This window comes from Cupressus sempervirens, chromosome 10 (assembly GCF_028749045.1).
Source record: "Cupressus sempervirens isolate cs-2001-9-10 chromosome 10, ASM2874904v1, whole genome shotgun sequence".
Lineage (NCBI taxonomy): Eukaryota > Viridiplantae > Streptophyta > Pinopsida > Cupressales > Cupressaceae > Cupressus > Cupressus sempervirens.
The window spans coordinates 958,179,197-958,198,604 of NC_143127.1; positions in this window are offsets into that span (position 1 = coordinate 958,179,197).

The window sequence follows — 19,408 nt, forward strand, 5'->3', positions numbered from 1 at the left end:
CAGATGTTATTTATTTTGAGCACAACTTAGGGCATAACTTGGGCATACGAAGTCAGATTTTGGACTTCGAGTAGTCAACGAAAAACTCTTGGAGAGCTCTACACATTGGTTCAGATTTGGTGTAGGTTTGGCATGGTTTATTTTGTGATATATTGATCTAAATAGTTTATGGTTGATATTGACTATGGTAGAATTATGAGTATATGGCATTGTATATTTGGATTTGATGTCATTTTATACTCAGTTCATATTTCAGATCGGTCTCATGATGAAATGATTATCAGTATTTGGTTTGGATATGTATGATGACTTGTTAGGTCTACAAGTTGTGCAGTGTTGTAAGTGGTTTATACTTAGCTATTGCATTTATAGCTTGGTTATGGATTGTCTTTGCCCATTGATCTTTCATTATTGATACATATTCAGATTGGTGTCTTGGATGTGGGTTGTGTATGCCCAAAGTCACATGATTTGCTGATTTTTTCTTCATGTAGAAGGGATGAGATGTTGTTACCAAATACAATCATGACAGAGGATTGTGGTTGACTATTTTATGCTAACAAGTTGGACATATTAAGAGTTAGTTGCTCGATTCATGGATGTGATCATGGTGCCATGGATTTTTGGCATGACATGATTGGATATACAGGTACATCCTTGACGTTCATTGGTTTGGATTTCTGACATGGTTATGATGCTATATTATCTTCTTGGTTGAGGATCATGGTTATTTGATTTCTTTTGAGGAGCTCATTATGTGCACTTTGAGTTCTTTGATGATTTGATGCCTTGGTTGATTCTCATGATTAGAGGATGGTTTTTTATTATTTTTTCATGGATAGCTTGGATACACAGTTTAGTGGGAGATTGTGATAGTAATGAGGTGACAGTGCATGAGTAGTTTCTAGTTTGTATCTTCTTGGTTTGGAGATCTTGGTTTTACTTGGTACTGACACTTTTGTTGTGTGAGTGTAGACTTGGAGGATCTTCATGTAGGATATGGGTTTTATGATGCCTTGGTACCATGGTTGAGTGGGAGTTTTTTGGCATTGATATATTTATTGAGTGTTTGCAGATGTTGGAGATTTGTCTTAGATCTTGTTGTTGTAGAAGCATCTTTGACATTTGCATGGTGCACTTGGTTATCTTCATGGTGTGTAAAGATGGTTAGATCTTAAGGACTCATGGAGTTCTTGGTTATAATCATGGTGTGTGGAGATGGTTGCATCTTGAGGACTTGCAGGGTTCTTGGTAAAGGTGCAATTTATGCTTTCATTTGGCATGTTATCCTTGGTGTGAGAATGGTTTTATTACTATGTCATGGTATACTCTTGAAACAAATTTAGAGTTTTGACATGTTATAGTATGTTCATATGGAGCATGTTATCTCTTTAGTTGAGATGGTTTAGGTTATGTTGTCATGTTTATGTTCCTAAGGCCATGGTTGGAACTTTGACAATGATCTTGGTTTAGTTTCTTGGTATTGAGTACACTGATCATAAGCTAGATACTTCATGAATTTTCTACATTGTATTTGGAGTTGGCATGGTTTGATTGGTTACAAGTGCTCATGGATACTTAGAGACAATGATAATGCTGATTTCTCTTGGATTAGAGAATTATTTGTTGGGACGATTGATGGTTTCAATAGGAAGTATGAGGGGCATTCACCTGATATGGAGAGGAGATTGTTCGTAGATGAGTCTTGGTTGGAGACTTGGATATCTTGATAAGCATTCTCATTGCCCGCTTTTGGTATACTCAGTGATTCTCTACTTGAGAGGTCTATCCCATTATTTCTCTCAAGTGCATTATATTTATGCTTGTCTTTCATGGATATAGATCTTGAGCTATGGTATACGAGTTAGTTTTGGAGGTTTCATTTGAGAGATGGTTTAGCATTGGTTATCTCCATGTGCATATGTTTTGGTTATGTTGGTTAAGTTTGGGAGATGGTTTTATATTGGGCATATTCCTTGGATTAGGAATGGTTATTCCTTAATTAGAAATGGTTTATGAGTTTGATCTTTTTGTGAGAGGCTTACATCCATGATTAGTTATATGGTATGGTTTGAGTGTTGTTGATTCTTCTTGTTGGGGTTTTATGAAGGAGATCATACTTGCACAATTTACATCTAGAGGTGTGTGTAGAAGGACATGATACAAGTTATGATTTGCATGGTTTCTCTTGGTCTTGGTTATCTTCCTAGATGTTTAGTTTTGCTTACATTGGATTTGAGATTGGTTAGAGATTATGATCACTAGTTTGTGCTCATGTATGTTATGTGAGAGATGACATGGTTATTCCTTTATCTCTTTCCTTTGTTGGTTGTGGAGAGCTTGGAAGAGTGTTGCAAACTTGTTATGAGATTTGTTCTTGTAGGTTATTGGTTTATGTATTGTGGATGTCCTTGAGACTACATGGATTCACTTCTTTGAGATGTTGTTAGTGAATTGGTTATAGATTTGACATTATCTTTTGCAGTGGAAGCTTCTTGGTATATATGTGGAAGGTATTTCTCTTGAGGCTTGTGATTGCAGGTTATAGATTGGATATGTTGATGATGTGAGATTCACTTGGTATACCTTTGGAGGTTTGGACAGTTTGATGGGTTTGGCACTTACTATGGGTGCTATTTCAGCTATGGATATTTTGACAACTACAGATACATTTGATTACCTTTGGATTAGGTTTTTGTGCTTGGCATTTCTGTTCGTACATGATTTTATGATCTTCTAATGCGACAGGTTGGGTGCCTTTCTCTTTGGATGGCTTCTATGTATGTTTAGTGGCAATGGCTTAATAGGAGGTGAGATCATTCGTGTTTGAGAGGCCAGATACTTTGATTTTGTTTCAGGTACTAGGATGGAGCACATGGTGTACTTTGATCCATGATGGTGTATGTGCAGGGAGAGATTGTTCCCTTGTTCATTTATGTGGCTATGAATTGACCTTATGCAATGTATACAACAAGTGGGAGATTGTTGAGATAATGGGTGTTGCACACATTGCATAATATTGTTATATTGTATTATATTATTTTATTATGTAATGTTCAACCTAGATGGACGTGCAACATGTAAAGATTCCTATGGAATATTCTTGATGAGTTTTATTATAACATTGTGATAATATTTTATGTAATTATTTAATATTGGGGAAAATAATTAAATGCCCAATATTAAATATGGGTTCAGTGGGTTAGGTAGCACATCATTTATGCAATACCACTTAATGGTTTTGTGGGACTTGCTACTATATAAGCAGCCACAAGGGTAGTTGTTGGTGTGACAAGGAGAAAACAAAAGGCAAGAGTCAAGCGAGACAAGGCTTGACAGGTTAGCCAAAGGAGCATTTGTGAAGGTTGGAAGCATGACATAGGATGTGTGGATTCATGCTTGTTCACATGGATTTCTTGGTGATGGATATGGCTTTGAAGGCTTCCATGGTTGTATTGCAATGGTATTTTTGTTGAATGATACATGGTGATGGATTCTTTTAGAGGCTAGGTTTTTCCCTCAATGAGGGTTTCCTATGTTGTTTATTCTCTTGCATGTGGATTTTAATTTTGTATTTATTTCAAATCTATTATGGGTTATGTGGAAATAGTTATATTCCTTGTTGTTGAGTTTCCTTACAACCTAAACCTGTTGGTTTCTCCTCAAATAGTTTTCTCAATTCTTCCAAATCTTTCCATCTTTTGTCACTTAATTACCATTGTTGATCTTAGGTTTGTAAAAAAAATCTAGATTTAGAAAATTCAAAAAATGAATTTAGACACTCAAAAAATATAACCTACAAAGAACTTTGTGCACATCTTTATCTTTCTTCAATCTCCATCATCAGATCCTTCCTAAATTTTCCAAATCATTGATCTTGTAAAAAAGTTTGGGTCATGCCTTAGATCATCTCAAACTTTCTAAATTTATATAAAAAGTCGACCTTAGATTCTAAATTTCCAAACTTGTTCATCCAACTATTACTCTAGTAAACATAACATTTATTGAGCCAACATAACACTCAGTTAATACTAACTTTCTTCGGCAACATTGTGTTTCTCTTTTGCTTTGCCAATTAGTTAGGTAACATTGTGCTCACTCTGTGATTACAGTATCCCTTCATTAATAACCTTGTCTCTCAGTTAAGCTTGTGTTATTCAATATATTACAACAATACATGATTATAAAATAATCAAATCAATAATACATTAGCACTATCCAACTCATTCAAGTACCCATTGCATACCTTACATATCACTTATGTATTCATCATACTTTCTTCAAATCCTCTTCATCAATCTAATGATATGGTACTCTACTTGGTTAGCATAATGTCTAGCTAACTAATAATTTGACATCAATGCCAATATAATAACTCACATGACTCTCTTACATATATTCATAGCATTATTATCTAACAATCTCCCATTATCAATTGTGGCTAACACCCTCATCATTGTATAAAATTAAATGACAGGAAGAAGAGCATGGTCTATGTTGTAATTATATTAATAAGAACCAAAAGGAAAAGAACGGTCTAAGTTTTATTTTTCTAAGATACCAATCATATGTTTCTGAGTCTACATGTGATGAAAACAATATGGAACTTCCTCATACTCTTTGTGGGAGACACCTAACTATGATACAAATGAGGCATATATACCCTATTGTTACATCTCATTCAAGAATACAAGTTCACCACTAGAAATTAGATGATGTCTTATTTTAAAGTACTTTTACTACTAAACATATTAAATAATTATAAATAGAAGTATTAATTGGTGTTGAATAAAAAGAAAAGAATAAAGACCAAGACATGATTACAATATATAGAAATAACAGTCTAACCATCTTTCAAAACTCAAAGGCAAAAATGTTAAGATATTTGAAAAAGACCCCTATACAATAAAAGCATAGACATATAATGAGAAGCTAGAGAAACCAAAGAAACATCAATAAATTCCAAAACTCATCACCACAAAAACTTAAACTGAAAATCTCACATCTGCAATTTAATAAAGAAAATGAGAAAAAGTTTATTCCCATGCACCTTGTGAATTAAAATGGTAAAAAACTACTTAAAATTATATTGATAGAATTATTCCTTTTACAGTGGTATATTTACATAATTTTTATAGGACATTCAAAACCCAGACACAATGCATACCTTCAAGAATCTTAAAAATAAGTGATATGTAGTTGAGAAGCTAAAGTTTTCCATGTATTGATTTTTTTTCATTAGTGAGATCTAATATTATGACCACACCTATCCTTATGTATTCTTGCACTTTGCAACATGACACTTATTTGAAATTGTATCAAGTTAGTCTATTCAAGTGGTAAGGTTAAAAGACCATTACTTGCCATAGGAAAAACAACAATAAATGCAACAAAATCTGAAAAGTAAATAATTATTTATTTTTGAAAATGCATGAAAATAACAAGGCATCTACAATACTCTCAAAGTATCCTTTGATTTTTTTTTTTGAATTCAATAGAGATTTTTCAAAAATAGGAAAAAAGAATAAAGCCAATATTTGCCACTAATTTAAATGTAAAGTAAAAATATGACCATCAAGTATATTAGGCATCCCTTTTAAACTCCAAGGAAATGTAAGATGTTAGAAGATAAATTTAGTGTTATTCATTTAGAGATTTAACAATTGAGATGTGTTGGATACTAGTAGAGTACAAGTAGTAGTCACTATGTAGATTTGGAGGTAATGTGGAGAATTCTAAGTGTTATATTGTCAAATGTTGAAGTAATGAAACTCTTGCCTAGGGTGAGATAATACAAGAAAATTTGGGTACATAATTAAATTCTCTATAATAATTGAGAATGAGCTTGTGGTTTTACAAGCATTCTATAGTTTATTAAATCTTCCAAACACATGAGCTCTAATGAATTAGAAAATGCATAAACTCTTTTGGGGTGATGGTGAGTCAAAGAGTAGATTCAAAATCTATTTCATCTATTTCTCTTTACAAAAATGCAAAATTCTTTTCTTATTGTTGCAAGTTCTTTGTTAAGATGGAATTTGACAGCTCTATCATTATACATTCTTTGATTTTTGTTTTGCTTGATTGCCACGTGAAGGACTGTCTTTTGAGCATGGACATTAAGAGCCCTTGGATTTAAGTCTTGGAGATTATAAGATAAGTTATACTTATTGTTATGATTTTTTAGACTTTGTGGCTACCTTTGTGGATGAAAATGGACAATTCAACAATATGACTACTCTTTGTCTTGGCTTTAACACCACTAGAGATCGATGCTAAGTCAAAATTTAGTTTTCTCATTTCCTTTGATCAGGAATTCAACATGGTATATCATGGTTATTGAGTCAGTTTGAATGTATTTAGAGTCCTTAAAATCATTGTGGTGTATTTAAAAAGGTAATATAATTGTTTATACAAAGTTGTCATGGTAAGGTCCTAATTTGTCATTAAGGACCTAGGTTGGTCAAATAGGTTAGAGTTACAAAATAACCCATGGAAGCATTAGAGACTTGAAAAATGTCATAAAATGTCCATCTTGATGTGTCTAGAAGGCTTATTCCAAGTTGTGAAGTCATTAGTAAAAGTGAAAAATATCACAAAAAGTTACAATTGTTGAAGTTGTGTGGTCAAGATGTTTTAACAAGTTTGTAATTATCATAAGGTCTTTATATAGAATTGTTATGGTCAATCCAAACATGATGTTTCAGTTGGAGAAAATAATTTGTAAAGATTCATCATTAGGTTGTCTCACTGTCACCAAATTCATATATGTAAGGTGACAACCAAAAAGTTTTGGCTTTGAAAGGCACAAGATCTTCATGTATTGATGAAGAAATGAGAGTATGAACACCATAAATGAATTTTAATATATTAAGTTTAAACAACCAATAAATATTTGTTGTTTATATTTTGTAAAAATTGATAGTTTCCTAAAACAGACACATTTTCCAGATTTTCATGTATTTATCACATGTTAGATAGATTGAATGTCCACTAATATCTACATGGATATGGAGAGGAATGAATTAAGTTTTATTTAAGTCAAATATTTTTTCTAGTCAGTGATAATAGTATAAGTTCCATGAGAAAATGTAGAAGCTGGTATTAAAACCTCTATCACATAGTCTATTATGAGGGTTTTCAAATATTGCAAAGATCAACCATTTGAAAATTTTGATTCCTAGGTATGATGTAGTGCATTGGTGTATCTTCCAAATGAAATTGGTTTCAAGTTAAATAATTATGGCATGTGGAATTATAGTAATTCCCTAGCGACCAGAGCACAAGTAATCTATTTTTTTCTACAGTATTTGTAATGCCTAATTGGTCTATTATTTTTTTGAAAGATTCTTAAATATTGTGCAGTGGTTGGATAATGTTAAGACAAGTCCTACACCCTTGAAAATATATAGAATAATTAGTTTATGCAAAAAGAGAACTTTAATCACACATGTTTGTATATCTTCAAAATTGCCATTGATTAACAATTAGAAATAAGGTGCAGAGTTTTCTTTTTTAAAGTGATTCGTGAATAGTATCAAGTATAGATATTCATGTTTGATCAAATGAAAAAATATAAGGATGTTGATAAGATATTTGATATGATGACAATTAGTAAAAGTTGTTCATATTTTGGAGCAAATAGTAGCAAACCTATTATTTATGATATAACTAGTGTTTGAACGTTGTTGTTTTAACTAGAGTATTCCATGACATATTGAATGAGGTTATTGATTGTGGATGTTAAACTAAGGAGCTAATGGTTAGGATCAAATATTGAAATAGGGTCCACATAAGTAGGGACAAATGAATTCCAAAAATTGGTATAGTAGAAAGAGAGGGAGGTTTTGAATCTGCATAAGGCTAAGAATGTGAGTTAGTAGAAAAAATTGTGAAATGACATGACTCATTGACCTTCCACCAAGTGGAAGACATAATGTATATGAGAAATATGTGGGTCTCAAGCTGAAGTTAAATATCATGTATTTAAACAACATCTATACTAGAAAAGGATCTATTTGTAGTCTATAATCTATTTCAAATGCATCTCACCTACCCTTATTGAAATCTCAAGAGTAAGTGGCTTAGAAAAGTATGAATCCACCAAAAAATTGAGCATAGGAAGTGTGCGATATAAGGTTGGTATTAGCAATCTTCTTTAAGGAAACCCCTTAGGTAGGGGAAAATTTAGTAGGTTCACCTAAAGGGTTGAAAGAGGAATATCAAAGGTGAATGAATAGAGCATTTAAGCCCCAATCCTAGCCATCTATGTTCAGAACAATTATCCCTATATTTGTAGAGTCAAGGTAGATAATGAAAAAGAAACTACAAGCAAAGGGGTAGATCTCAAATTTTGTAGAGACCAACAAATTCTCATTCTCCCAAATCATGAGTGCAATACAATGAGTGAATATAGACATTAGACCCTAAACATTAGGTTTTGAAAATTGAACCAAATGCTAAATGTGAGAGCTAGTTGGTAATTGAAAGGAGGACAAGTTTATATGCAAGCCCTAATAGAAGCGGCTCAAAGAGGTAAATGATATGGGAAATATGGGAAGCGTTAACAAAATTAGGGGTTTTTGTTCTCTACGTGTTGAATTCGAGCTCTCCATCTTGTCCTCCCATTTCCTCAATCACTAGACTGCTACCCCAATCTTGAGCACATTTTTGCATCTAACTATAAAATAATTTTTTTGCATCCTAAAAATTCTTTTTTTTTGCATCTAACTATAATTTGTTTGTGGTTATTTTTGTTGTAAAAAAAAAAAACCAAACTTTTATGATATGATGTGTAAACTTACTTGGGGATCTTGGGTGCTGGCTGATTGGGCAACTATCATCACTAGGGTGTCTTGGGGGCCTGGGATTTTGTGAGCATCTATTATTGATCTTGTAAAAATAATTTTGCATTTTTTATATATATTAAGTGTAGTGCCAAAATTTTGATGATATACATTATGTTGTCGTTGAAATTCCAACAAACATGGGGACCATTTAGAAAGAAATGCAAATTCATCACAAATTGTCCTCTCTGTCAGAAATGGCAAAGAAATGAACTAGTGACATGTGCCTCATTCCTTCAAAAAAAATTATTCAAACCCTAGTTATTTTTCCCATTTTTGGCCTTCAATAGACAATCTGGTTGCCTACACAACTATGTCTTTGTTTATCTCGATGAAAATGCCACTGATGGTGACTTTCCTTTCATTCCAACTATTAATGAATTATAGAGAAAGACACTCAATATACCTTGTCATGGCTTCCAGATATGGCACAATGCCATCTTCATCCAGAATAGGCTAGACTAAGATTGTTAAGAATATTTTCATTGATTTTGGCCAACTCCATTGATACATTTGCTAAACAAACATCATATTCTTAATATGGTCTACCTATTGACCTCACATGGACACAAATTTGTAAAAAAAACAAGAGACATAATGTGTCAAAGTTCATACCAATAATTGGAAAAGAAGGAAAATGTAGATTTATAGGTAGAAAGGAAGGATATGAAGAGAGATCTAAAAAAGAGAATGATATGTTATTAAATGGACAATTAAATATAGAATGATAGAGAGAGTTGAAGGGAATTCATAAAATATTAATAATTATATTACTTTAACAAATATATAAATAACAATAGAAATTATGTTATATGAATGAACTAGTCATTTCTACTAATTCAATTATAAGTTGAAATATTTGATGAATTTTTTTTTTGTTGATTACTTAATTTTTTTGATGAATAGTCATTTTATATTAATAAACAATATACTAAGATTACAATTCACAAAAAAAGGGCCAAGGATACAAGATCACGCCATGAGAGTTCACCCTGCCGAAGCAGGAATCATAAACTATTCATAAAAAAAAAAATATAAATAGCAACCCTCAGGTGGCTAAAGCAGTGCTTGCTGAGGGAGATAACTCATCACGATCATGGAATCCCCAATCATCTTTAGGATTGGGAGGTAGACTAGGAATAGTCCAGCCATCAGTAGAAGCATCAGTAGCCTTAGTAGCCTAGTCAGCATCCTTCATATCTAGCCACGGAGGTGAAAAGCCCATTTCCTGGAGACCACTCGCCGAGTGCTAGGACGAGGAGCCAGGGACTAGCTAGTGCCACCATGGGATAGGGAAACCAAGTGGTGCCTCCATCCATCATCACCACCGCTGGGAGAGCAGTGGCAGGAAGCCTAGGAACATGGAGTATGCGAGTGGTGACCTGAAGAGTTGTGCCTCTGATGGCGGCCTCTAGGTGTCAAGGTATCAACTAAGGCATCTAGAAGTACTCTACTAATAGTACAAGGGGCATTGCCCCAGTGATTAAGCAACTCTTGTAGGTGGACCACTTCCAAGGCCACTTTGTTAGCCTGTACTTGAATTTGCATCATGACATTATTACAAATGCATGCCTTAATGTACATAGCAATATTAATATCAAGAAAAATGTGAGTGAAAAGAACAACATTTCTATCTTTCCACAGAGTGAACAAAATCTCCATCCTGAAGGTATGCCAAATTTTGGTAAATTCTCAAGGGATTCTGGGGGAATCACCCAAAATAACCATGTGCTAAGAAAATGGTTCAACCCAAAAAGACTTAAAGAAATCATGAATTTAGTGCCAATAATTTTGAGCACATCTAAAAAACCAAAAAATATGCAGGAAAGACTCTGGTTGTCCACATAATGGACATCTAGGATTTGTAACCCCAATATGCTTGAGCCAAGGCCCAAGGGGAAAGCCTTGAAAAGCTAGGCACCAAGAAAAATGGGTCATCTTTGGTTTTGTAATAGCATTCCAGATAGTGTCAAAGCACTTTCTCCATTGAGAAAGAGAAGATTGCAAGTGCCATCTCTGATTGAGTGTATCCACCATCGACAGATGGGGAGAAAGCCATCTATAACCTTGACTTGGTTTGTAATTATTGAAAGGAGTGGTAGGATACCACTTCCAATTAGTCCACCAAGGTCTAACAGACTGAATGCCCACTTTATGAATTAAGTGCACTAGAATTGCAGAAAGCAATAAGTCAAAAGTCTGCCAATTTGAATGGACAAGACGGTACTAGACTTTCATATCTTCTCAAGATCTGAAACTCATGGAAACCCTAGATAAAATATCTTTAGGAGTCTTGATGCCTCATTTGAAAAAATGCAGAGCACTAGCACCTTGAGTCTTGGCAAGGGGAGTACCCTAGATGGAAAACAAGAGAGACCACCAAATGTTCTACTGATTCAAAGAGAGGCCATCACAGAATTCATCACCGGACAAGCGAAGCCAAGGCTTGACAACTTCCCAAGCTTTCCATATGCTCTTGATAACAAAAGAGCCCTGTATGAGCATAGGCTCTTGCATGATGAGAAGGGTGTGAAAGCCAATCCCCTTCCATGCAAGCCTATTGATGAGAAATTTGAAAGAATTGCAATGCCAAACCAAAATCTTCTAGGTTTCATCGCTATTGATGGCACAAATAATCCATTTTTCACATAGATCAAGGCCTTTCTTTGTGTGGAAAGTAGGCTAAGGCTTCCAGACTCTTTTGGGAGACAACAAAGATCCCAAGAAACTCTATGAAAGCCATGATGCAGAACCAGAGGCCTAGAGAAAATCACGAAGCAATCACTCCAATTTCTAATAGGAGGCTTTAGAAGGAGCCCAACAAGAGGAATAATAGACGTGTTGCTACAAGAACTTTCAAGAAAATTTGGAATTTTCTTGCAAGAGAAAGTGGTTTCATAAGCCAATAATCCAGTTACTTAGTAATCTTGGCAAGCACTACATTCCACAGATCCACTAGCAACACTTGAAAAGAAAAAGGAATGCCTAGAAAGAGGAAGATCTCCTCATGAGTGACCCATTTCCATTCAAATTGGCTAAGCCAAGGTGGTGCTGGCAAAAAAAATTGGTGGTAACAGAGCATTTTATACCATTGAATAGCAGAGCTAGAGGCTTGACAAAAAGTGTCAAGGCAATTTAAGGCATTATTTATGTTTTGTTCATCCTACAAAAGAGTGAGAAAGGAATCATTAGCAAAATGACCATTGACCAACTGGAAAGAGGATTCTAGAAAAGAAATGCCACAAACCAAACCTAAAGACATGGAGTGGGCTAGCAGACAACCAAACCCTTCAACAACAAGATCATAAAGCACCAAAGCCAGAGGGTAACCTTGCTTGATGGAACGAAGCATTATCATCTCCAAAGAGCATTTCTATGAACTACAAAAAATTGGGACCAAAACCAAGAGCCTAGAGCATAACCAATATAAAAGGCCATTCAATTTAGTTATAGGCTTTAGCAAAATCTATTTTCAAAAAAACAACTGACTACTTGGACTTGCGATCCCACTCCATTCCTTCCCAAACTGAAATATTGTTGTCAAGAATATATCTAGACTTGATAAAGCTAGTTTGTTCAGGCTGCACAATTAAAGGTAGGAGGTGGCAAATTTTAAGAGAAATTGCCTTGGCAATGATCTTATAAGACACATTCAAAAGGGTAATGGGTCACCAATTGCAAATATCCTCAGGATCTCTAGCTTTAGGTATGAATTTAATGTTTCCTTTGTTGATAATAGTTCTTAAACTTTTAGAGTGATAGGCTTCAAGATAAACTTTGTGCAAATCAAGACCAATATGCTTCTAAGGTGTTTGTAAAATTCATAAGGAAACCCATCACACCCAGGGGATTTATCATTTTCCATGGAGAAAACTACCTCTTTAAGGTCTTGGAGGGTAAGAAGTTGCTCACAAAAAGCACGTTACTCAACTGCTAGGCAAATACACTTTTTGAGAGCTTCCTCCTAAGCAACCAAATTTCCCTGCTAAACAAAAACATTCTCATAGTATGAACAAATACTTGCAGGATGTCAGGGAGACTTGAGAGAATAGAAGTGCCTTGTTTGATTTTTTAATCCCAAAATTGGTATGTCGAGCTCAAAGAGCTTGGAAGAACTCCTTCAAGGCTTTATCGCCAACCTCTAACCAATGGATGCAAGCTTTGATTTGGGTTTCTCTAGCGGCATAATTATCTGCAACCTATTTATCATGGTGAAATTTCACAAGATGGATTTGCAAATCAACATCAAAAGGATTAAGGGTGAGAGCCTTAGAAGCTTTTTTGAGTGTAGAAGTTGTGGATTCATAAGACCACCTTCTAAAAACTGCCAACTATTGTCCATAGATGTGAAAAAAATGAGCGGTTCTAATAATGGCATCATTCCACCACTAAATCCACCCTGTCTGGGAATGTGGACGTGGCTCCAAATTCCAAACACGTAAGAAATGAGCAATAGTGGAAGCATGCATCAACACAAACATGTTGGGGAAGAATTGAGACTTGACAATTTTTTGGACAGCTGTTTGCCATGAAATGGAAAAATAAATGGGATAGTGGTCATATAACATCACATCTGGCAAGGGAATGATAGATAAATCTCGATCCTCAGATAATGTCAAATCTAGCAAGGGATTACTTAATTCAAACTACTAAAATATCTAATTAGTTTGAGGGGTAGTATTAGTTTTACAATTTGTAAAATGGTATAAAAAAATTAGAATAAGATTGTAAAATAGTAGCTAGTAAAATATAGTGTGAACTTAAAGAAATAACATTTTACAAATGACAAAAATAAACATCAATGTAAAACTAATCAATATATTTAAAATAAGAAATATAAAACATTTAACTCCATTTTTAGAAAAATAGATAGTGATAATTAATATTGATTGGACATTCATTTGTGAGGTGAAAGATAAAATTAATTATTTTTTTGAAAAGTAAATTCACTTGTCACAAATGTGGAAAAGATAAAGTTGTAATTAATGCATGATAGACTTGTTAGAAAATATTGTACTTTCTTACAAATGACAAAATAAACACCAATAATAGTCTGTCGTATTAGAATAATCTTTATGTTTCTTTTTAATGCTCACTATTGTATCTTATTGTATCTCTGTAAATATTAGAATGTTTCTAATATTTAGGTGTAGTCTAGAATAGAATGTTTCTATTCCATTCGACTCTTCTCTTTGTATATATAAATATTTTGACCTCTGATTAATATGCCAAATATTTTGTCATTTACATTTGTAACATGGTATCAAAGCCTAATAAATTATTATTTCAAAAATTTATAATTTCTTTTGAAATTATCAGTGCATAATTTTTTCAAAATTATTTTGTGCGCATCTTGGTGCTCGTTTTGAGAAACCCGCCTAGGGTTTTCAACCTAGAGGAAAAATCATGAATTTGGATCTATTTGTAAATTTTGAATTTGGGTTTGTCTGCAAATCATCTCTCAAAATCACGTCCATTTTTTGGAGATCTCTCTGCTCACACCAAATTAGTAAAATCGACTGGAAAAATCACATTTTTAGCTACTGTGTGGGTTGTTTTGTATCTGGGTTGTTTTGTCCTTTTTTCCAACTCGTGACTGAGAAAACAAATTGCATCTTCAAGCTTGCACCTGCACGGTTTTCTTCCAACTTGTTTTTGATGGCTCTGGATTTTAAAAGAAACAACATCTACCATTACTTGGAGGTCATAAACTATTTTTCAAGCAACATCTCAGTCTATAATTGTGCGCCGGGAAGCAGAATTGACCATTTTTTCAAGCAATCTGCCATTTTTCTGCAACTATCAACTTCCATAGCTGTCGACTAGGGTTTTCTTCGAAACCCTATTTTTTGAGCTCAAAAGTCTTTTTTGATCACATATTCTTGGTGGGTTTTTTGAGATCTTAAATGGATCTTCATTAGATTTTTGTGGGTGCCTCAACTTTTGTGCCTAAATTTTTGAGCTAGCGGATCTGAATTTTGACAGCATTTTATTTCTAGGTTTTTCGAGTTCTCTTCTGGGTACTTCTCTAATTTTTTTGAGTCTTTTATTTTCTCACCTTGAAGTTTGTGCCATTTAAGATATCAACATATTATGAGCATATGAATCAATAGCATCAGAAGTTAGACTCAATTAAAAAGCAAGCCAATGCTGCCCAACACTCAGAGCAGAAGGAATCTATCTACCATGCCTTTATGGCCAGCATACCTGCAGATCATGTGATATCTTTTACCTAGTACATAGATTCTGGTGCCTCTCGACAGTTCACTCATAGGCATGATTGGTTTATTAAATTCACTCCCTATTCTGACTTAGTAATCTTTGGAGGCGACAAAGAATACAATATTGTCGGCAAGAGCAATGTTCATATTCAGTCCAGAGGAAGAAGACTCATGTTCCTAAATGCATGTTATGTTCCTGGCATGAAACATAATCTTATGTCTATTAGTTAGATTATAAAGCACTCCCCTCTGTTGGATGTCATTTTCAGTGGAAATAAGTGTTCGATTATTGATCATGCTTCTCGCACTACACTTGTTGTCGATCTTGAGGATCATGGTATTTATAGGCTTGTAGATTTAGGCAATTCCCTTGAGCGTGCCTTCATCACCAAATCATTCCCTTTCAGTAGCCTCTGGCATCAGCGATATGATCACCTGAACATTCAATATCTCCCACAACTTGCTCGAGATAATTTAGTCCATGGTCTACTAGATATCTAGACCCAAAACCATCGAGTTTGTGGAGCTCGCCAAGCAAGGAAGCAACATAGGACACCATTTAAGGATGGTGAATCATGACGGGTATCTAAAGTACTCTAGCAGGTCCACGTTGATGTATGTGGTCCCATGAATACTCCTATTATTGGGAACATGTACTTCTTACTTTTTGTGGATGATTTTAGTCACAATGTGGGTATATTTTCTTAAGCAAAAATCAAATGCTTTTTCTATATTTTAGTAATTTAATGCCCTAGTAGAAAAAGATTATGGTTTCCCCATCCATAATCTTAGGACCGATAATGGGGGGAATTCTATTCTTCTGCTTTCTCTTCCTTTTGTACTACTCATGGCATTAGACATCAGCTCACCACACCTCACACCCCTCAACAAAATGGCGTTCTAGAGCATCAAAATTATACCATCACAAAAATGCCTAGGGCTATGCTAGAACATGGAAATGTTCCCAAAAAATATTGGGCAGAAGTAGTATCCACAACTATCTACCTTCTTAATCAGTTATCCACCCTTGTAGTTAACCATAAGACCTCTAAGGAAGCCTGGTCTGGTCACAAGCCTAGGCTCAACCATTTGAAAGTTTTTGGCTCTCTAGCATATGTATGGATTCTTGATGCCAGATGCACTAAGTTGGATTCCAAAAGCTAGAAACTAATGTTTATAGGATATAGTCACACACATAAGGCCTAAAAATTGATTGATGTATAACTGATCATTTAATCTTTAGTCGTGATGTTGTGTTTGATGAGGAACTCATACCATTTCAGCTCTTTGCATCCCCACCACATTTTGAGATTTAGTCCTTAGCAATCTCTAACTTGGGTCCTTCTATTTTATATGAGTCATCTAATGCTACTAATACACCACCTTAGCCACCTCTAGATGATATAGCTCCTGCTTCTGCTCCTCATTCAGCTATTTCAACAACATCTGATATTGGCTCCTCTACTCTTAGGCCAAAATGGTGGGCCCAAACAATTAGCGATCTTTGTCCTGATGAACTCATTAAGGGTAGAACCTCTAGAAATAAGAGAATTCAACACAAAACTGTTAATGTTGCTCTTATGGCCAACATCCATATTATCCTTGAGCCCCAAACATATGCAAAGGCCAAAGGAATTCTAGAACGGGAATAGGCAATGGATGCTGAGCTTCAAAGTCTTCAAAAGAATCACACTTGGGTTCTTTCAGATCTCCCTCCTGGCAAGAAACCCATTAATTGTAAATGGGTCTATAAGGTCAAGTACCATGCAGATGGTACCTTGGACAAATACAAAGCCAGACTTGTTGCTCAAGGATTCACCTAGTGCGAAGGCATTGATTATGAGGAGACCTTTACCCCGACAACCAAGATGAATGCTATTTGCCTTCTTCTTGCCATTGTAGCTCAGTATGGTTGGAAAGTTCATCAAATGGATGTGAAGAGTGCTTTTCTCAATGGTGAAGTATAGGAAGAAGTCTACATGATGCAACCCCAGGTTTTAAGGTTACTAGTTCAGAACCAAAAGTCTATAAACTCTAGAAGGCCCTCTATGGTCTTAAATAGGCCCCTTAAGCTTGGTACATAAAGATTGATCAGTACTTGGTTGCTTAGGGATTTCAACATAGCCCGTTAGATAGTAATATGTATATTAAACACTATGGTAATGATATTCTTTTTCTTGTTGTCTATGTGGATGATTTGATCATTACTGGGAGTTCAGAACATTTAATTTCAGATATCAAACAGGATATATGCAGAACTTTTGATATGATAGATCTCAAATTGCTTCATTATTGTTTAGGGATTGAGGTTTGGTAGACTGACAATAGTATTTTTTTGTCTTAGTCCAAGTATGCCATAAATTTAGTTGACAGGTTTCGAATGCAGAATTGCAAACCTGCCTCCACTCCTATGGAGACTGGTCTAAAATTGTTTACATAATCTGATTCTCCTCTTGTAGATGAAACACTCTTCAGGCAACTAGTAGGTAGTCTCATCTATCTTAGTACTACTAGACCTAACCTCAGTTTTGCAGTCAGCTACATCCCATAGTTCATGACAAACCCCAAGATTAATCATTGGATTGCAATGAAACATGTGTTGTGCTATGTACATGGTACTTTAGATTATGGTCTTCTTTACACAAGGAGTGCTACTCCTTAGCTTAGTGGATTCACTAACTCTAATTGGGTCGGCTCAGTTGATAATAGGAAATCTACTTCTGGCTATGTGTTCATTATCGAATCTATAGTAGTTACTTGGACTAGTAAGAATCAATAAGCACGAGCACTCTCCTCTATAGAAGAAAAATATTGAGGAACTATCAAGGTAGCTTGTGAAGCAATTTGGCTCTGTCAAATGCTTGCAAATATGCATATTCCTCAAGCAAGTTTGACTTCTTTGTTTTCAAACAATTAGGGAGTACTCAAACTTGCCAAGAACCCAATGTTTCATGAAGAAACCAAGCACATAGAGATTCATTGCCATTACATCTGACAGTTAGTAGAAGATTGATCTATTTAGTTACTCTATGTCCCTACCTCAAAGTAACCAACAGATATTTTCACAAAACCCCTAGGTCCTGGCAAGTTTGTTAAATTCAAGGGATCTATTGGTGTAGTAAATAGATTGAACATTAAGGGGGGGGTATTAGAATAATCTTTATGTTTCTTTTTAATGCTCACTATTGTATCTGATTGTATCTCTATAAATATTAGAATGTTTCTATTATTTAGGTGTAGTCTACAATAGAATGTTTCTATTCTATTTGACTCTCCTCTTTGTATATATAGATCTTTTGATCTCTAATTAATATGTCAAATATTCTACCATTTACATTTGTAACATGTCAATCTAAAGATTGACACTATTTGGAGTGCTATTATAGAACCCAAGATTGCCCATTTTGCTTGGTGCCTGGCTTTTCAAGGTCTTCCTCTTGGGCCTCGGCTCAAGCATATTGGGGTTCTGGATCCTAGGTGTCCTTTCTATGGCCAACCAGAGTCTTTTCTACATATTTTCTGGTTTTCTAGACATGCTCAAAATCATTAGCACTGGATTTATGATTTTTTTAAGCCCTTCCATCCTGAACCCTTTTCTTGGTACATGGCTATTTTGTGTGATTCTCCTAGGATCCCTAAAAAATTTACCCAGATTTGGCATACCTTTAGGATGGAAATTTTGTTCACTTTGTGGAAAGATATAAATGTTGTTCTTTTCACTCACAATTTTCTTGATATTAATATTGCTATGTACACTAAGATATGCACATTTATAATAATATAATGATGTAGATTCAAGTACAAGCAAACAAGGTAGCCTTGGGGTGGCCCACCTTCAAGAGCTTCTTAATCATTGGGGCAATGCCCCTTGTACTATCATCAGGGTTCCTCTAGATGCCTCGGTTGATACCTTGATGCCTAGAGGTCGCCACCAGAGGCACAACTCTTTAGGCTACCACTCACACACTCTGTGCTCATAGGCTTCCCACCACCACTCTCCTAGCGGTGGTGATGGTGGATGGAGGCACCGCTCGGTTTCCCCACCTTGTGGTGGCACTAGCTGGTCCCTAGCTCCTCCTCTTGGTGCTTAGCAAGTGGTTTCTAGGAAATGACCTTTTCGCCTAGAGCTAACTATTTCACCTCTACAACCTGATACGAAGGATGTTGACCAGGCCGGTGATGCTGTTGCTGACGGCTGGATTGTTCCCAACCCACCTCTTAATCCCAAGGATGATTGGGGGTTTCATGATCGGGATGAACCACCTCCCTCAACAAACATTGCTTGAGCCACTTGAGGGTTGCTTTATATATATTTTTTGATGAATAGTTGTTGACTCCAAC